The sequence below is a fragment of the Xenopus laevis genome, chromosome 9_10S (genome assembly GCF_017654675.1).
Source record: "Xenopus laevis strain J_2021 chromosome 9_10S, Xenopus_laevis_v10.1, whole genome shotgun sequence".
NCBI classification, from domain to species: Eukaryota; Metazoa; Chordata; class Amphibia; order Anura; family Pipidae; genus Xenopus; species Xenopus laevis.
The window spans coordinates 15064382-15074820 of record NC_054388.1 but is presented as its reverse complement, the minus strand read 5'-3'; the positions used below and the strand labels follow the sequence as shown (position 1 = coordinate 15074820).

Below are 10439 nucleotides of genomic sequence, written 5' to 3'. Positions count from 1 at the left end.
AAGTTTGCTCATAGCTTGTACAGAGAGATCCCATAAAACTATGGCAGTTTTGCATTGAGAAATAACTACAAATAACTGTAAAATGTGTCATAATGAATACAATGTTGCTATTTCTCAAATAATGCAATGTGTTATTTTTGGGTTTACATGTTCTTTTTTCCAAAGTCTATGTCATAACTTTAACCCTTTTCCTGCCAGCACAAGACCAGGTTAAGTAGAACGATGGGAATAGCATGTTGCTAGGCAACAATTTTCCCCGTAGCTTAAATGTAAAGCATTGGCAGGTTGTCACTTTCCTTGCTGATGGAGTAAAAATCGAACTTGTTATTAGTGAGCAAGTAGAACAGCAGAGAGTAACTGTGCAATGTTTGTATCACTTGCTTCCCAGTATTGTCATAGAGAAAGGGAAGGATGAGGCTGAATGCACAAGAACAGGAGTTACTAATACTAGTAATCAGAGGCAGAATTCTGACTCACCCCTTTCTGTTTTCCACAGATGCGTTTTGCACTCAGTGTTGTGAGTCAGTTACTTGTAAAGTGTACATACCCCCCCCCCACACACACACACTGCTTGTCACACTCTCACGTTTAGGCTTCTGACTGCTCTGATGAAACAAAAACACCAGCAGTCTCACAGACTCTCAGGGATAAGGGCAGCGGCGACTTGTTGCACTCTATTTCCCCACCAACATACAAGCCAGTAAGTGCAGCATCAAGCTCAATAGAGGGTGACAGCTGGGGTATCAAAAGGAGGAGTTATAGGTGCAATAGGAGGAGTTGGAGGGAGCTGCTATATGGAGGAATAGGAGGAGTTATAGGGAGAACGTATATGGAACAATAGGGGGGTTTAGAGGGAGGAGTTATATGAAATTATAGGGAGGAGTTACTGTATATGGATCAATAGGAGGGGTTAGAGGGAGGAGTTATATAGAGCAATAGGATGTGTTATATGGACAATAGGAGGAGTTAGAGGGAGGAGTTATTTATACCAATAGAAGGAGTTATATGGATTAATAGGGGGGTAGAGAGAGGAGTTATATTATTAATAGGAGGAGTGATATAGAGCAATAGGAGGCATTATATGGAGGTTGGAGGGAGGAGTTACATGAAACAATAGGAGGAGTTATAGAGAGGAGGTATATGGAACAATAGGAGGGGTAAGAGGGAGGAGTTAGAAGGAGGAGTTATATATCACAATTTGAGGAGGTATATGGAATAGGGAAAGTTATATGAGTTGTAGAAGCATTTGTAAGGAGGAGTTATATGGATCAATAGAAGGGGTTAGAGGGACGAGTTATATGGATCAATGGGAGGAGTTATATCGAACAATAGGAGTTATAGCAAGATGGTAACGGATCAATAGGAGTATCTAGTATAGGTAAATCTAAAAACAACTGGACTTGCTGAGTAATCAATGAAGACATTTCACTACTCATCCGAGCAGCTTCTTCAGTTCAACTGACTGGTGTGGGAAGTTCTCGGCATATAAACTCTTCCACTAATCCAATCACAATGGCACATTGTAACGCTGCAAAGAGGTGACAACTGAAGAAATTCACAGAGCTGTAGATTCTGTGTAGTTACTGTGATAGGATTATCCAATGTGTCATGCAACTCCTAGAAAGAGGTGTTACTTGTGAGAGTTGCATGAATGGACATGTGAAGTGTTCTGAAACCGCCGGGGTACAGATGTGAGAACAGCATTGTATGTAGCAGACAGGTGTGTCGAAGGCCCCCGCCTCTGTTCAGGGATGGTTTCTCCACCTTGACATGAATCGCCTCTTTCACGCCTCGTTCAAACCAGCGGTCTTCTTTATCCAAGATTTGGACCTTGCTATCTTGTTGCTTGACACATTGGATAATCCTAACACACTTCCCACACCAAGTTGAACTGAAGAAGATGCTCGGATGAGTAGTGAAACGTCTTCATTGATTACTCAGCAAGTCCAGTTGTTTTTAGATTTACCTATACTAGATATACCATGACATGGATGAATGAAAATCTTCATAGTCAGATCAATAGGAGGGATTAGATGGAGAAGGTATATGGAACAATAGGAGGAGTCAGAGGAGAAGTTATATAGGGAGATGGAAGGAGTTATAGGGAGGGTTATATGGATCAATAGGAGGTGGTATAGGGAGGGTTATATGGAGCAATAGGAGGTGTTAAAGGGAAGTTTATATGGAACAGCTATATAAATACATGTTAATAATAACAGTAGGAGGCGTTATAGCGATGTTTATATTGAGCAATAGGAGGAGTTAGGGGGAAGTGTTATTTAGAGCAATAGTAGGAATTATAGTTCGGGTTATATGGAGCAATAGGAGGAGTTATAGTTCGGGTTATATGGAGCAATAGGAGGAGTTATAGTTCGGGTTATATGGAGCAATAGGAGGAGTTATAGTGAGGATTATATGGAGCAGTAGGAGGCTTTAAAGGGAATGATTATATAGTGCAATAGGAGGAGTTAGAGGTAAGGGCTTTATGGGTCAAAAGGAGGAGCAATAGGGTGGGAGTTCAGGATGTATATGGAGAGGTTTCTTATTTCAGCTAAATTTGAATAGAGATTAGAGACTAGTGTAAGGGTTGTGTCACACCAAGCCTCTACCCCCTATTCCTATCGCCCTGACATCAATGCACATTTCTAGGCACAGTGTACAGATGAGGCAGATTTTGTTGCAGAAACGTGTCTGTCAGTGTATAGTGATTAGTGGAGAATACACCACTTGCAGTATGGGCCTTAGGGGTTGGTTTGGAGGAATAATAAGTATCTCAAAAGTAATATTTGCACTTCCATTGTGATAGGAAATGATTGAGGCCTAGTACTGCCATAGAAAGGAAGGATATGGCCCAATCTCACTGGTATAAAGTTTAGGAGAGGAGAGAGCTGGTGCAGGGGTGACCTTGCATGCCCTTCCTCAAATTTTTCTATGAGCAGTAAGGGGTTAACCCACTAAGCGCCCTGCTAGTCTCTTTGCATGTTGCAAAAGCTGAAATTCTGTTTCATGTCTCACAACTTCCCCTTTCGAAGGCCTCTGCTTTCAACTGTATATTCCTTTGCCGAATTATTGGTCCGGGCCAGCTGCACCGATAAAAAGAGGCTTTCCGGGGGCATCTTGCACTGGTTAGTGACATGTATTCTGGTCTCTCAGAGGTGCAAGGAGAGAGAATTTTACTATGCATGAAACTTATCAAAACTATTTTTGTATTTTGTTCTAAGCAGGAAATGAAAAAACTTCTGTGTTTCGGGCATGTGCCAATCCAGCTCCGCTCAGGCACAAGATGTTAAAGCTCCATATTCATTCAGCAGAGGCCTCGGTGAGTACAATGACCTCCAGCTAGACATCTTTCCCTGTAGGCTAGTGCCATGTGGGAAGCAACCCTCCAAAAGGTCTTGGCTCAGCCTCCCAATAATTCTGTCTCTTAATGACTCATCTAATACTGATGAAAAAGCAATGCTGGGACAGATCTACTCAGTGCAGAACAACAAATGTTTCAATATTTTTAATACAGATAATTGTTTCCAGCAATGTGTGGTAATGGGACTTATTAAGTAGGAAATATGGAATTTCACAGTAGAGTCTACTTCCAGGTTTTGTTGGGCACTGGAACAGTGTAACCCCCATATCATATATGCACATAATGTAACGGTATAATATATAGGCACAGATATACCCCCATCTTTCCTCCAACCACTGTCACAGTGTAACCCCCATATCATATATGCACATAATGTAACGGTATAATATATAGGCACAGATATACCCCCATCTTTCCTCCAACCACTGTCACACTGTAACCCCCATATCATATATGCACATAATGTAACTGTATAATATATAGGCACAGATATACCCCCATCTTTCCCCCAACCACTGTCACAGTGTAACCCCCATATCATATATGCACATAATGTAACTGTATAATATATAGGCACAGATATACCCCCATCTTTCCTCCAACCACTGTCACAGTGTAACCCCCATATCATATATGCACATAATGTAACTGTATAATATATAGGCACAGATATACCCCCATCTTTCCCCAACCACTGTCACAGTGTAACCCCCATATCATATATGCACATAATGTAACTGTATAATATATAGGCACAGATATACCCCCATCTTTCCCCAACCACTGTCCCAGTGTAACCCCCATATCATATATGCACATAATGTAACTGTATAATATATAGGCACAGATATACCCCCATCTTTCCCCCAACCACTGTCACAGTGTAACCCCCATATCATATATGCACATAATGTAACTGTATAATATATAGGCACAGATATATCCCCATCTTTCCTCCAACCACTGTCACAGTGTAACCCCCATATCATATATGCACATAATATAACTGTATAATATATAGGCACAGATAATATATTAGGCAAGAGGTGCAGTTACAGTATTACCATAATTAGGATAAAATAAAATGTTTTTGAGTTCTGAATCATTTCCTCTGTTGATATTTCAGGGTGCAGCAGAGGTGCATTGTTTAATGATCTTTGGTTGATGGTTTGTAATTAAAATGGTTTCTCTTAGATTCTAGAACATTATCTGTTGGTGTTACAGAAATCACAGTGGATACTTCCTATAGATATAACATTCTCTTATTTTTATTATATTATCCGGTTGTGCACTCATTTCAAGGGTATCGTTTTTTGGGCTCAGATCATTCCTTCTGTACAGTACATGGGATGGAGCCCCTATATTGTCACACTTATTGTTATTTATGTATGTTATGCTGGGCACAAACAACAATATTAGATGTCATTTTTAGAAAAGTGTTATGGGGGAATGTAATATATTTCGTTAGCACAAAACACCTTTACAAACGTTAGCGACCACGGCTGCATCCTTTTTGATTGATTACAGACCTCAACGACGTCCTCTAAATGTTTGTGAACAAATGCCTATTGTAAATATTCTTAGTGTATGTAATTATTTTGCAACGGCAGAGCGTTTTTTTTGCGTCAAAATATATAAGAAACTGTTAACAATAACCTTTGCTTAGTTATTATAGAGCAGATTTACTAAAGGGCGAAGTGGCCGTCGCAAGCAAAAATTTGCCAAAATGGTAATTCAAAGGGCCATCACCAATTTACTAAAAACGTCTATTTTGCACCCAGCGCAACACTTCGCCAGGCGCAAATGCGCTCAGACAATGCTAATTCATTAAATGCAGAGTTTCGTCCTGGGCACCGAATGCTGGCATCTTTTTAGCAGTATTTTGGTAATGCAAGCATTTCAAAGCAAAGATGATTCTGCCTAGCGGAAATTCGCTAGTGATCTTGCGCTCAGGTGAATTTGCATAGGGCGGGAAATTTATGTCTTGATTGTCAATGTTGGTTCAAATACTTTACATTTCCACTGTTAAACCACATGTCCAGGGAACTATATATATATATATATATATATATATATATATATATATATATATATATATATATATATATATATATATATATATATATATATATATATATATATATATATATATATATAAAGACAATAGAGTTATTTTAATGCCCTACATATGAGCCCACTGTAAAGTTAATGTTCCATATGTTGGTAAATGTATGGGGGTGGCGACAAAAAGTCGCCAGTTTTTTTTGAACTTTTGATGCATTTTCGGCTCACAGAATATAATGTAAGTGATAGAAGATTGAGGAAGATCTAGCTACTCCATTGCACTTCTCCTGGTCTGAGCTGGCGAAGGCAAGTGTGGCAAAAGAGGTAACGCTCATTAAACTCAACATTTTAATGAATTTGTACAGTTACGTTCATTAGCCAGAGCGAAAATTCACCTGGCGATAGAGTGCGAATGACTGCTAGTGCCAGCCTCTTTCATGAGCGAATTGGCGCCTGCGCCCGTTAGTAAAATGGCAATGTCCCTGCGGGCTGTAATACGAGCGAATTGTTGCTAGCATTTCCCACTTCGCCCTTTAGTAAATCTGTCCCTTAATGTCTCACGTCTCAAGTTGTACAAAGTGTGGCGGAGCCTTCCAAGGTGAAAATTCGCCCTTTAGTAAATTTGCCCCAAAAGAGCGATGTAATAATCGCCAGCAAATTATATTACATTGCGAGCAGTGCTAAACATTCACAAGAACGCTAATTACACCCCAACATGTGTCTGTTTAAAGTTAAGACTAATGTAATTATAGCTTTCATTATTTTAAGGATTCAGCATGGGACCTGATTTTGGGTTCTAACCCATATTATAAGAGAAGGTTTTCTTTCATATAACACAGAATATTGTCCCCAAGACAAATCAGCACTGAGAAATATGTGTTAGACCTGGATCTGAAACTAAGTTACTGTGGTTTGGAGTATTAATGGGGCCCCCATGTCCCTGGCTGCCCACATCCCCCTCTGTCCCTATTTGGGGCGCATGCATCTGAAGATCTCCTGTAAGCAGAAAGCTGTAAGTGATGAATTATCCAACCCTTGTGGGTCAACATTCTTATCCCAGGCATATGGTCAGAATAATGTATTGTGATAGGGAAATTGATTTAGCCGCTTCCTCTTCTAGAATGGAAATCCCACAGAACCTCCATAGCTTGCACCTCATTCAGATCAAGGAGTTCCTGTTGATCAGTGGTGTACAGGCCCGGACTGGCAATCTGTGGGTTCTGGCAAATGCCAGAGGGGCTGCTGTATGGTTCAATAGAAAGTTACCATATAGTGGGCTGGTAGGGGGATGTTTGGGCTGGTAGAGGGCTGTTTGGGCCTCTGTGTACTTAGAATGGCAGGGCCTATTTTGACTCCCAGTCCAGGCCTGGTGGTGTAACTACAATACAGCAGGCCCATACCTCTCCTACCTTAAATTTCACCTCCAACTGCAAACTAGCAGCAGCTGGGACATAAATAGTAATAGGTCTAGAGGTTCCTATTAGGGATGCACCGAATCCAGGATTCGGCCTTTTTCAGCAGAATTCGGATCCGGCCGAATCCTTCTGCCTGACCGAACTAAAACTGAAACCTAATTTACATATGCAAAGTAGGGGTGGGGAGGGAAATTGCATGACTTATTGTCAGAAAACAAGGAAGTAAAAAATGTTTACCCCTTGCCACCCCTAATTTGCATATGCACTTGGTTCGCTATTTGGCCAAATCTTTGCCAAAAGATTCGGGGGTTCGGCCGAATCCAAAATAGTGGATTCGGTGCATCCCTAGTTCCTACATTAGGCCCCCCCAAAGATTTTTTTTGGGGGGACGGGGCAGGCACTTTCAAGTTACAAGTGTTGGTGCAATTCTTTGCACTCCTAGGGGCAGATTTACTAAAGGGCGAAGTGGCCGTCGCTAGTAAATATTTTCCAGAAATACCATCCGCAGGGAGATCGCCAATTAGAGGACAATTCGCTATCGTTAGAGTATATTGCTGACCAAGTGAATTTTTGATCAGGCAAACAATCGCTACTCCGCAAATTCACTAAAGCGCAAATTTTACATAACGTTACCTCTTTCACCAGAGTTTCCTTCGCCAGCTTAGACCTGGTGAACTGATAAGATGAAGCTACGTCCTACTCAATCTTACGTCAGTGACATCATATCCTGTATGCCGAAAAGTCATAAAAATTATATAAAGCGCTGCCAATTTTTCATATTTTAAACCCTTAAAAGTTGTAGCTATTAAAAAAAAATAATTAACATTTTTTTTTACCATTTGAGGGGTATGCCACATTTGTTTTGGGGTGGGCTCATGTTTAGGGCATTAAAAGATCTATTTTGTCTTTATTTTGCTGCCTTGGACATTTGTTATTAGATTTGCACCAACATCTCTAATAAAGACATATATATGACTTATATGTACCTGCCCTATTCAAATTGACCTGAGCATAAGTGTACTAACAAAACTTCGCTAGGCAGAAACAAATGTTAGCAAAAATTCGCTATTAAATGCTTGCGCTGATGAATTAACGAAAGCGAAACCTCGCCAGTGTTCGGCTGCAGAGACGCAACTTCATATTTTAGCGAATTAGTGTAGTGGTAGCGAATTTGCACCTAACGAAGTGGCATGAAGTGAAGCCTCTTTAGAGAATTAGAGAGTCATGCAATGTAGGTGTCCATGTAAAGTAGTCTTCCAAGGAGGGGACTGATGGTTACGGGTATTTGTTAATGGCCAGTTAAAAACGTAAAGTACAAAAGAATTTGATTTCCCTTTCTTGTCCAACCAAAGTTTGAAAAAAAAAAACGTCATTCAAATGAATCTTTTCTTCATCAGACAATGCAGTATAATAGCCCACAATGAATTATATATATGCAGGTATTTATCCAGGCCCCCAAACATTAGACGGTTTCTTTGGAAAGAATGATAGAGTTATAATAATGTGTGTTGTATAACCTATAACCCTTTAATACTATCCCACAGACAGCCGAAAGAAGATAAGGATTATTGCAAAGCAAATGTTTAGATGTGCAGACTAATGAATGAAGTGCTGAAAATATGTGAATTATGAAATGACTTGGAAGGGCAGGTGGGTCTTAATCCTGACAGATAGAGTTTGCCTGTGAGAGCCAGAGAGAGAGGATACAGATACAGAGAAGTCACTGGGTTTGTTTTCCTCTTTCTACCATTATTTCACTGATATCTGCAATGTTTGACAGATGATAGGCAAAGCACGGGATTTCAAGTTTGTTGATACTTAAAGGAAAAGTAACATCCAAAAATGAAAAGTGTTTTAAGGTAATAAAAATATATGAACTACTGCTGCGCATTGTTAAAACCTGTGTGTTTGCTTCAGAAACATTGCTATTGTATATATAAATAAGAGGTTGTGTAGCCATGGGGGCAGTCATTGAAGCACAGGATACACAGTAGATAACAGATAAGCCATGTAGAATCCCATTGTATACTACAGAGCTTATTTGTTATCTGCTATTTAAACTGTGCCTTTCTCCCTTTTCAGCTTTGAATGGCTGCACAGCAACTTGTTTATATAAACTATAGTAGAGTGTCTGTAGAAAACACACCCATTTCACCAGTGTAGAGCAACTGTACATTATATTTTAATTACTCTAAACCAGTTTCAATTTGTTGGTGTTACTGTTCATTTAAAAATGTGCCTCTTTACATCATCTAACTAATACTTAAAGTTGTGTTTGTTTTACCATAACAACAGCATCCCTAGATTATAAGATCTGTGGAGAAAGGGTGGGTTGAAGGATATGTGCCCTGCTCTGTGAATAATACTTGCAATCATACAAAGCCTGAATTTGGTGATATGAATAAAGCTAAAGCAATTCATCTGTCTAATCAATTATCCTTATAATCAAAAATGTTTAAGTATCACTTTATATATTTGGCACCATTTTATGGTATCTCTCTGTACAGGCTATGAGTAAATATACAGTAGGGGACTGTTCCTGCTGAATTGTGCTTAGAACAGAGAAATACCTATATGGCCATAGTTTTATGGTATCTCTCTGTACAGACTATGAGCAAACTTAGGGGACTGTTCCTGCTGAATTGTGCTTAGTACAGTGGAATACCTATGCTGCCATAGTTTTATGTTATCTCTCTGTACAGACTATGAACAAACACAGGGAACTGTTCCTGCTGAATTGTGCTTAGAACCAAGAAATACCTATATGGCCAAAGTTTTATGATATCTCTCTGTACAGACTATGAGAAAACTTAGGGGCTGTTCCTGCTGAATTGTGCTTAGTACAGGGGAATACCTATGCTGCCATAGTTTTATGGGATCTCTCTGTACAGAATATGAGCAAACTTAGGGGCTGTTCCTGCTGAATTGTGCTTAGTACAGGGGAATACCTATGCTGCCATAGTTTTATGGGATTTCTCTGTACAGACTATGAGCAAACTTAGGGGCTGTTCCTGCTGAATTGTGCTTAGTACAGAGGAATACCTATGCTGCCGTAGTTTTATGGGATTTCTCTGTACAGACTATGAGCAAACTTAGGGGCTGTTCCTGCTGAATTGTGCTCAGTACAGGGGAATACCTATGCGGCCACAGTTTTATGGTATCTCTTTCTGTACAGTCTATATGCAAACTTAGGGGGCTGTTCCTGCTGAATTGTGTTTAGTGCAATGGAATACCTTTGATGGAAGAATGAATGACATTGGGGTATCTTTATCAAAGAGTGAAATTAAAGATCACCACAGTCCACTAGAGTTAAAAACCGCCTTTCTCCATTAATTTGTATCGGCTTTTTAAAGGTGTATTTATCAAAGGGTGAATTTTCACTTTCACCCTTTGATAATACGCATTTTTGATAAATATACCCCATTGTCTTTTCAGAAAAGGGCTGTGCTTTGGCCTTTGCTGCAGTTTTGAACTTTGGAGACATTTCCCGATAGACGGTGCTCCACAGACCTCCTCCAGTTAATCTTTCTAAGTGTCGAAAACAGTTGCTGTAACGCTTGGATAACTTGATTCCATTCTCGCTGCGTTGAGCGATGAGA

The 10439-nt window shown here is 39.9% G+C and overlaps 1 protein-coding gene across 1 annotated transcript in view; it reads left to right on the top strand.

Moving 5' to 3' along the window:
• Nucleotides 1–3224: 3224 nt before the first annotated feature.
• Nucleotides 3225–10439, top strand: part of LOC108702638 — a 40581-nt gene continuing 33366 nt past the window's right edge. Inside the window, exon 1 of the mRNA XM_018238245.2 lies at nucleotides 3225–3319. The gene's annotated coding sequence lies outside the window, so the exon portion shown is untranslated. The remainder of the gene's footprint in view (nucleotides 3320–10439) is intronic.